Here is an 11,687-nt window from a genome sequence, read left to right as displayed (position 1 = left end):
AGACGTTATAGGTATAACTGTAGAATTTTTTGCGAGATTTTCAAAATACTGATTGCGGATTCCTGGTAATTGGTAGAGCAATTCTTGTTTCAAGATACGGATGAGTATACGATGGGATTTCATGAATAATACATATATTTTTCAGAAAGACTAATCCGAAGTTGCTGGTACATCTGCTGATAATATAGTGGAATATAAAAAGTTCTCCGGTAATGTTGACGAAAGAGCAACGTATATATTGAGGTTATAATAAGACTAGTCCGACTGAAGGGTCGAAGTTGACTTGTTGAAGCTATGACAAAATTTGCTACTTTGAAAGGGATTACCAAATTATTTTGGGTAATAATAACACTAAAGGAATTAGCACAGCTACGTGTTAAACGTTTACTCAGTTTCCGAGGGTTTTTCAGGTGCATAACTATATGCATCAATCTTTCTTCCGTAGATGAAGTGCGGTTGTTTCAACCTCTCGATTGAGGTATTTTCAAGAATCATGAAAGATTTGAACGTTGATTGTAATCGTCAAGATACAATTGAGGTTTAAGATGAAATCAAGTGGCAAACTTGAAGAATTGTTTAGTTTCATATGTTATAATCAATATTTTAATTCATTTTAATTGTCCAAAGTTAGCAGTCCAATTGTCCAATAGTTCATATATAGTTTATAACATTCGAATTAATTTAATACGTATCGTGACCCGTGTACGTCTCAGACTCGATCACAACTCAAAGTATATATATTATTATAGAATCAACCTCAACCCTGTATAGAGAACTCGATCATTACTGCATATAGAGTGTCTGGTGATTCCAAATAATATATATAGATGCGTCGATATGATATGTCAAAACCTTGTAAACGTGTCCCGACATTTAAAGTGCGTAAAATAAATACAGAAATTAAATGACGATAAATAAAATGCGTAAAGTAAATAACAGAAATTAATTGACGATAAATAAAATTGCGAGAATGTAAATTGCGATAATTAAATTGCGATAAATAAAGTGTAATCAGTTAGCTGAGAACAATTAGCTAGGAACAGTTAGCGTGGATTCTTAACAAAATTTCTCATAGTTAATTTGTTTGTTTCTAACAAATTTTATTTTTGTCCAATGTTTTCTTCATTATGCCACTTGTTGAATTTTGATAGGTCAAAATCCGAATATGAAATTGAATGAAAATGGTTATTCTGTGGTGAACGGATCTGTATATCGATGAATGTAAGTAGGATAGTAAATAACTGTTGAATCAGATTCGAAGAATGTACAGTGTAACTTATTAATATGAAACTCCAATATTCTTCGGGTATTACCTACCCGTTAAAATATTTTCATCATTAACAGTTGGTACAAAAGAATTTTAATTGCAATCTTTATGAAAATATACTTGCATATATATTTTCTTCAGATGTAATCATGGATTTAATGAGTCAATAAGATATTAAACTCATTTAATTTACCGTTAATACTAGATTACATAATCTCTAAAACTTTAGAAATTACATAATCGCCATGTCGAGTAAAAGATAATCGATGTAGAACGATATTTAGAACAAAGATAAAGTAGATAGAACGATACGTAGGACGATGATTAGGCTCGAGGTACAGAATGAGATGTTGAGGCGTGTGATGTTGAAACTTGAGTTGTTGGTGGTACTGGTGTCGATGTTGGTGGTACTGTTGGTGCCGATGATGCTGCTGGTGCTTATGGTATTGAGGCTTGCGATGTGGACGTTACTGGTGGTATTGGTGTTGCTGATGGTGCTTGTAATCTTTGCACCATATGTTCCAAAGCCACTACTCGAGCGCGAAACTCATTGACTTCTTCTATTACACCGGGGTGATTGTCGGTTCGGACGAGCGGATAAATAAGATCTAGAATTTGATGTAGTATATAATCGTGGCGAGATACTCTAGAAATGAGAGAGAAAATGGTGTTACGAACAGGTTCGTCGGTAAGTGTTTCATGTTCTTAACCAAGAGGTAAATTCGGTTGATGAAAGGGATCGCCTTCTTCTCGCATCCACTGATTAAGTCGATTATGAACCCATCAGATGATCGGGGAATGACTGATTGGTTGATTCATTCTAGTGACGATGCTTCCGAAGTTTAGGTGAACATCCATGTCGGAATCCGAGGGGCTTGAACTAGTGGTGAGTTCCATTTTGCTCGGTTAGATAAAGAGTTTTTGGTATGAAATGAATTTCGGATATCGGATGATATTCTAATTACATAGAATATCTATGTATAGTACAGAAGATCCCGTAGATTACGAAGGGATTTAAAGAAATGTGTCAGATAAAGTCTACGGTAACAGATACGCTAAGATATGAATTTATCTGTACACTATCTATGCAATAAAGGCAGTAGGACGTGTCTAGACTTAGAATGATAATCAGGTAATTTTCGATACGAAATGATAAGCAAAACTTTTGACATGCAGACACGGTCGAAGTCCAGACCCGCTAATGCATCTAAACAACTATCAGCTAGACACACTAATGCAAGACCTGGTTCGCTAAGACCAACGCTCTGATACCACCTGTGATGACCCGACCTTATCCACCTGGACGAAGTCATCTACATTTGGTCCCATTGCGATGATCGACTCCAAGTAATGTCCTTAAATTGAGCAAATGCACAGCGGAAGACTTAATTCGTACCTGAGAATAAACATGCTTTAAAGTGTCAACCAAAAGGTTGGTGAGTTCATAAGTTTATCATAACAATCATTTCAATATATTAATAGACCACAAGATTTCATAATTATAAACATAATACACTCGCGTGTATGTAAAGCATTCTAAGTGGTTGAGCACTTGGTAACCATACTTAACTATTAATCAACGTCGCATATTCCCTTTATTATGAAATCTTACTACACCGTACCAAGTGTAGCCTACAAAATGAAGTACTGTGCAACCGTTGAATACTGGTCGTCCAGTCCGGTTGGGGTTGTCAGGCCCGATAGATCTATCAACAGGATTCGCGTTTACAATACCCATGTAAATAGTAGTTACCAAGCTACAGGGAAATATGCCAGTGGTACAACTCAACGTAGAATATATTTTTAAGTACTTGTGTCTATTTTGTAAACATTTATAAAAGCAGTGCATGTATTCTCAGCCCAAAAATATATATTGCAAAAGCAATTAAAAAGGGAGCAAATGAAACTCACTATATTGTATTTCATAGTAATTAAGCATATGATGGCATTGAACAAGTGCAAGGTTGGTCTCGGATTCACGAACCTATATCATTTATATATATATATATATATATATATATATATATATATATATATATATATATATATATATATATATATATATATATATATATATATATATTAACACACATAATCGTAGTCAAACAAATTCATAGATTATATCTTAAGTTATATATTCTATATATTTAATTTGTGTATTTATTTAAAATGATTAGTATTTATATAGTTATATTAATATCTATATATAATTAGTATTAAAATACCTAATTTGCTATATATGAATATTTATATAAAATGTTAATATGTTTGATATATAGTTATATGAAATGTTAATATAATTATAGTATACGTAATAAGTATATTTTATGTACAAAATCTTTATTTGTTGTAACATAATAACAATAATAATGAAAATGATAATTTTAATAAAAATAATAATTTTAATGATAGTGATACTTTAAATAAATATAATAATAGAAGTGATAATACTAATTAGAATGATGATAATAATAATAATAATAATGTTAATAACAAATATAAATAAATATAGATATAATAGTAATGGTAATACTACTTTAATAAAAGTTGTAGCTTTAATTTGTAAAAAGAAAAGCCCCAGCCTAGGTATTGAACCCGTGACCTCTTGTTCCCCAACCACACACTCAACCATAACCATCTAAGCTATTCAGCTTTTCTGATAAAATCTCTAACTTAAATATTATATAACCCGTTTCTGTTTTTGTCCTTGTTTCAGTCCAACAATAACAACCCAAGTTGCAAGTCCATGTAACAACTAAGTGGCCCAACGATATAAACAGGGACACGGCCCAACATGTATTATGGCCCAACAGTTTCTATTATTAAAAATAAAACGCCGTGGCCTGGTTTCGAACCTAGGACCTCTCGTTAATCAAGCAACACTCCACACCACTCCTCTATTTAATTTTATCTGATTAAATCAGAATCTAATTAAATATAAACCGAAATCTTTTCTGTTCTCTAATATCTTCTTCAAAGGCAACCCAGAACTATTCATCGTCACCTTCATAACCTCATCAATATTTCGATCACCCTCATCCTCACAATTACATCGTTAACATAAGCTTCATTGTTAAAACCCATTCGTAAAGCTGTAGTGTAGCATCAACGATGAGGAAGAAAAAAAAAAAATTAGCGAGCAGCAGCTTCTTTTTTTTTTTTCTTTTTTTTTATATCTTTCTAGATGGTAGTTATAGCTTAATGTTGTTGGTGTTGGAGCTCGATGTGAAGGTTTTAGATGGTGGTATTATGGTTGTTTTGTTTAATCGAATGAAAATAGAAATTTGAAGTGGGTTTAGTGGTGGTGATGATTGTTGATGATGGAGATGCTCACGGTGGTGGAAGGTGGTAGTGATGGGTCAAGTGTGGTAACCGATGGTTGCAACAAGAAGAAGCTAGTGACCCCTGGTGGTGATTCGTAGGGGAGAAAGAGAGGAGAGAGAGTAGAGAGAGAAGTGGTGTTCTTAGGTGGTGGCGACGGTTTCAGGTGGTAGGGTGGTGGTTTAATACGAATAGAAAACAGAAACATTTAACAGCAACTATGGTGATGGTTTTTCCTGGGTTTTGATGATTTGTTTTCGAATGTAAACTGAGACAAACGAGCTGCAGTAGCAGTCTTTCCTTGTGGCGGTTTAAATAGAAACAGACGCAAAAGAAAGTGGTTAGTTGTGATGGTGATTTCAAGGTGGTGATCGTGGATATTAGTTTTGGAAAGTGAGGGTGGCTAGTTAGTGATATTAAGGTGACGGTTTGATTTATGATTCCAACATAAACGAATAGGTAGCAACAATTAGCTAAGGTGGTTTTGGCTCGTGTTTGATCATCGGCCAGAAAAAAACTAAAGAGAGAAGAAGGAGAAGAGTATGATGGGTGTGTGTGATCATATACCCTATATGCATATATATATATATATATATATATATATATATATATATATATATATATATATATATATATATATATATATATATATATATATATATATATATATAAGATAAAGTTATGTAATATATAATATAATAATAATATTAATTAAAACATGTGAGTTAAGAAAGAATCCAAAGAAAACAGTATAGCCATGAAATAATATCTACCGACAGTTTATTTCGGATGACTATATCATGTCCATTGCTAAACAGTTAACGTATAAAAGTGTTCCTAAAAATCCCAAATTTTTAGATTAAATATATTTAATTATTTCACTCATTAACTGTTTGAAACCTGATTAAAAAGGTTCGATAATTATTTATTTTCTGTTCCAATTTATATGTACGGAGTACTAATATTTAAATTAAAAAGGTAAAAATATTTTTATCAAATCTAAAATCTTCGTAATCGATTTACACTCCAACTTTTATTTTAATCTTTCATAAACTCATGTTAAATCTATATTAACGCTAATGAAATGTCAACCGAGTAATACAAACTTTGACAAATTAAGCTCAAAATCATTTATATTTAATATACTTTCTCTCTCTCTATATATATATATATATATATATATATATATATATATATATATATATATATATATATATACAGTTTTTAATAGCAAGTTTTACTACATAAATATATTGTATATTTTAAACAAATAGATTAATACACATTTTTATATATATATACAAGTAATATTTATATACATATTTATATATATATATATATATATATATATATATATATATATATATATATATATATATATATATATATATATATATATATATATATATATATTTATAAATATAATGGTCGAAGGTCAATTGAATATATGAAAACAGTTCAAAATTTTTGAGACTCAACCTAACGAACTTTGCTTATCAAGTCAGAATTATAAAATCGTATCGTGAGTTTGGTTCAAAATTAGTCAAAATTTTCCGGGTCGTGATATACTACCCTTAACCACCTTTCATTGGTGATTTTCAAAAGTAACCGCGTTACCTTCCTCATCTAATTGACCAACCGAGATAAGTTCCCTTTTCAACTTAGGAATAAACTTCACGTCTTTCAAAGTCCAATTAGAACTAATAGTAGTCTTCAATACAACATCTCCTATACCTTCAATTTCAAGCTTTTTAATGTTTACAAAACTAACCTTACCATGATACAATCGAAAATTCGTCATCAAACTCCTAGTGGTTGAGGCATGAAACGAAGCTCCTGAATCCAAGATCCAAGACTCCATCGAATCTTCAACACTACATAAAAGTGCATCATCTGTATCTTCCGCGGTAAATTTGATGGATACCTCTTTTTAGACTTCTTTCTACCCTTCTTCTCACCACCACGATCAATTTTCCTACTACGGTTTTCGGAACTTAACAAGGATCCATATGACGATTCCCCCGAATTTCTCCTATGAGTGTCTTCACCGAGAATCAAATCCTTAATACCTTCAAACGCTAGCTTAGTAGTTCCCGTAGAGGTAATAGCCGCGATGAGCGTACCCTACCAACTTTCTACTACCAATCAATGAAAGCAAGATTAGTGTTTTTAGTTCATCATCAAACATGAGATCTATTGATTCAAGCCTTGATATAATATTATTGAATTCGTTAATGTGATCCGTTGCACTCGAACCTTCCCACATCTTCGTATTGAAAAATTATCGCATAAGAAAAACCTTATTCGTCGACGTAGTTTTTTCATACATGTTGGAGAGAGCCTTTAAACATGCAAAAGTGGTTTTCTCATTCACAATGTTATATGCAACGTTCTTAGAAATAGAAAGACGAATCGCACCCAAAGCTTGGTGATCCAAAAGAGACCAATTGGCATCATTCGTGCCTTCGGGTTTTACCTCCAACAAGGGTTGGTGTAGCTTCTTTTGATACAAGTAATCTTTAATTTGCATCTTCCAAAAGCCAAGGTCTTTTCCATCAAATCTATCGATGCTAATTTTCCCGTCTTTCGCCATCATCCCAAACTCGAAACCTTGAGCTCTAGATATCAATTGTTAGGGTTATTGCACCAAAAAATAAGAGTGATTTCCAGAAAATCACCCTCCCACAATAGACAAACGAAGACAATAACAAAGAAAATAAGAACGTGATAATTTAACGTGGTTATATGTAATCAACGGGTTGATTAGTTTAATCCATATACCAAACTAGAGTGATTTTATTGATAGAATTCATGATACAACGTATGGGTTACAATAGGATGTTTGTATAGGAAAAACTCAATAAGGAAATAACTTAACGAGCAAGAAAAACTCATTCTGGAAACTTCTTCCCCGTCAGGTCAGCCTCGCGATCGAGACATGCTCCCCGTGGTCGCGATTTTGTTGTCCAAAAAAGCTGCTTGTTCTGTTGTTATGTCGCGACCGTGACATCCATATTCCGGTCGCGATGTCACTTCCCAAATGCGAGTCTCGATTGCTTAAACCTCATTTACACTCCAACAACAACGAACTCTTCTTCGGAGGATCATCTCCAAACATGGTACTATTTCTAAATCTCTATATGTACCAAAGTAAAGTTGTAAGTATCACATACACCTTTTGTTTAGCGTCTGTGTTTGCTTGACACCCGTTAAACCACGAAATCCAAGCTTGCCAAGAAGAACAAACAAGTATGGAAATTCCAATCCATAAATGTCTATTGTTCCATACGACTGCCACATCACACTCAAATAAGACATGATCAAGGGATTGGCATCGTATCTTCGCTTGGTTAAATATTGTACAACCCATGTTTGTTTTGTTATAATATTTTCGAATGGATTCCTTCACGATTGGCGTAGAAAAGTTTCATGTAAATTTTGGTGGATGTGGCTCCTTCGCAATGACATTCTTCACAGTTCTAATCCATTCAAGATTTTCGTGCATTTGGCAATTTTAAACTTACTTCCTTTTATTGATCCAAGTCAAGTTCTAAGCTAGCTTCTAGTTGGAACTGCTTTGTAATTTTTCTCGCTTCTTGCTAGTTGGTTTCTAATAAAGTTTGTCGTTTCAATAAAAAGTGGTCTGTTTTAGTTTTGTTTGCTCTAAAATGTAAGTTTGTTCAATAAACACATGGTCAAGTTCATGTTAGTTCAAATAGAAAGGTAGGATCTAGTCAATCATACATGTCTAGGTCTAAACAATTTGTAACTTTTAGATCGCATGATCTATTTTTGAATTATTCTGTTTTTTTTTTTTGTAAAATTAATTGAAGGCACCAGTGTGCTTACTCTGATTCATTAAATGAAGACACGAAGTCAATCTCAATCAAGTTCTCAATCATGACTCAAACTGCGAATAAGGTTTTGATATGCGTTTTCAATCTTTATTTGTCTGAGGGATAGGATTCGCATCATCCCCTTTGTGCAGGATGTTAGGATTTAGGACCCAAACAAGACAAGTGATTTATACTAATCACTAACCCACGAATGACAAACGAATAATTAAAGTAAAATGATAAATAAAAGCATAAAGCGACACGAGATTTAACGTGGTGATACACCAACTCCAAAACACGGAGAATGGTTTAGTCCACGGGTGCAAACCAGAGATTTTTCACTATTAATTTCGTGCACACATGTTAGTGTTACGATAGGGTGTCTATATAGGCAAATCTAAACAAGGAAATAACTTAAAGAGCAAGAAAATGCGTTTTTCCTCGTCAGGCTCCCGGATAGGCTTAAGCCGCGTCATGTGTTAGAACCCTGGAAAGGAGTAATACGAGTTTCCCTAGCCTTACGGAGGATCCTTTAGATAAGGGCTATATAAAGGATCCAAGGCTCCCTAGATTCACTAAGTTTAGCCACTGTTATGTAGAGATTTCAAGAGAGCCGTGGAAGTCAATCTTGACCGATTGACTTTCTCTCTCAATCTTAATGGTTAATCTTCACATTCATTGATATTCATGTGTCAAGGGTCCTATCATTTGGTATCAGAGCATTAAGGTTTCAAACCCAGATTCGGTTTCTCAACATTTTTCAAAAATTAGGTATCAAATTCCTGTTCTTTTTTATCTTTTCTGGTTTGAAATCTTTTATTTAACTCAGATCTATAACATGTTATCATAAACTTGATTAAAAATAGGAATTACCAAAGATTTGAAGTAAAAGTTGAACGAATTCGGTAGATTAGAGCAGATTCGGTAAATTTGTCAGACTCGGTAAGCAATTAATAAAGCATGAGAGTTTTGAGTTTGACTCTCCTATTTGTAGATACCGAATTTAAGTCTCACTTGGGCCTTACCGAATGGGCCTAAAAATACCGAATGCAGTCCATTTTCAAGATTTAGTCAATTTGACTTCAAATTTTTACAATATTTTTATCAAAATATCACAAGTTTATAATATTTTTCATTAAACAACATTTCTGAGTAAATTTTGAAAGAATTTGAACTTACCGAATCTGGACTGTTTGATTGTCAGATTCGAGATGCTGCTAAAATAGCATTTATTCAAGAAAACTCAAATTTTTTGGATTTTTAACTTTTCCAATGTTTAAGAATTTTCTAAAACCAAGATTTTTACTTAGAAAAACTTTGAATTATGTACAAAGTACAAATCTTCAGTGATACCAATTTTTAAAACGGGTTACATATTGAGATGTATACAAGCCTTAGTGAATTATTTCAAAATTAAACAAAGAATTTTATGAATTCACTTTTTTGAAAAATCATTTTTCTTTTCATTTTCTCCCTTTTTCTCCCCCTCAAAATGTGATATACAATGAAGTAAATCAGCATTTTTATTTGTCCCAAGAAAATGAATTAACTCCCCCTTGAAAGATGATATCAATTAGTTACCTCCCCCTTTCGTAACCATTGAATAATTAAAACCAGGGACTTAACAAGATAACAGCTCCCCCTTGAAAAGTAATATCTAAAGCATTAGAGGTCAGTTGCTCTCCCTAGAAAGTATATACTCCCCTTAAACACAAGATCCCAGGTATAAGAATCCATAGAACTAAGGAAGTTTAATCAGTATACTCCACCATGCCAATTTCTTTGATTAAGAACTTTAGCCTCACTTCATCTAAAGGTTTAGTGAACATGTCGGCTAATTGCACTTTGATAGACACGAAGTATAATTCTACATCTCCCTATTCTACATGATCCTTAATGAAATGATAACGAATATCTATGTGTTTGGTCTTAGAATGCTGTACCGGGTTGCTAGTTATTGCAATAGCACTTTGAGGTCTTAGTAATCTTAAAGCCATAGTCCAATAGTTGAGTTTGCATCCACAAAACTTGTGAACAACAGTGAGCTGCAGCAATATACTCAAACTCAGCTGTAGATAAAGACACACAGTTCTGCGTTTTGGATGACCAACCGACTAGTCTATTTCCCAACATTTGAATTGATCCAGATGTGCTTTTTCTATCAACATGGCAACCACCATGATCAGCATCTGTGTAAGCAGTGAGATTGAAATCGGATCCATGAGGATACCAGATTTCAAGGTTAGGTGTACCTTTTAGGTATTGAAATATTCTAACCACTGCTTTGGAGTGAGACTTCTTTGGGTTTGATTGAAAATGAGTACAGACCGTTACAGCAAATGTGATGTCTAGTATGCTCACAGTTAAGTACATTAAAGAACCAACCATGCTTCTATAAAGCATTATATCAAAGGGTTCCCCTTTTTCATCAGCATCCATCAATTTCCTCATTAGAATTGTCATGGGTTTTAAAGTCGTCATTTTAAAGCGTTTTAGCATATCATTGATATACTTGGTTTGAATGATAAAAATCTCATTTTGTAATTGTTTGACTTGTAACCCCATGAAGAAATTAAGCTGGTCAAGCATGCTCATTTCGAATTTGTTGGCCATTAGATCACCAAATTCTTTGCATAAGGCCGGGGACGTGGAACCAAAAATAATATCATCAACGTAAATTTGTACCAATAGGATGTGACCGTGGTTTTTACGGATAAAGAGCGTTGTATCAATCATTCCACGAGAGAAGCCATTTCCAGCAAATACTTCGTTAAGGTCTCGTACCATGCACGCGGTGCTTGCTTTAGACCGTACAAAGCTTTCTCAAAGTAGTAGACATGATTCGGATGAATAGGATCGACAAAGCCCTTAGGTTGATCAACATAAACCTCTTATTAAAGATTTCAATTAAGAAAAGCGGTTTTGACATCCAATTGGAACACCGTAAACTTCATATGAGAAGCAAATGCAAGAAAAAGACGAATAGCCTCAATCCTTGCAACCGGAGCAAACGTTTCATCATAGTCAATACCCTCTTATTTTCTATAACCCTTAGCCACTAGTCGTACCTTATTTTGAACCACAATCCCATCAGAATCTTTCTTATTCTTAAAGATCCACTTAACACCAATTGGTTTCTGACCCGTTGGTCTTGGAACTAATAGCCATACCTTCAAACTTTCAAATTGACCAATCTCTTCTTGCATTGCTATTACCCAGTTTGGATCAAGTAAGGCTTGAGCCACCGAAGTTTGTTCAATCTT

Source organism: Rutidosis leptorrhynchoides, chromosome 1, assembly GCF_046630445.1.
Source record: "Rutidosis leptorrhynchoides isolate AG116_Rl617_1_P2 chromosome 1, CSIRO_AGI_Rlap_v1, whole genome shotgun sequence".
Classification (NCBI taxonomy): Eukaryota; Viridiplantae; Streptophyta; class Magnoliopsida; order Asterales; family Asteraceae; genus Rutidosis; species Rutidosis leptorrhynchoides.
This window is presented reverse-complemented; position numbering follows the sequence as displayed.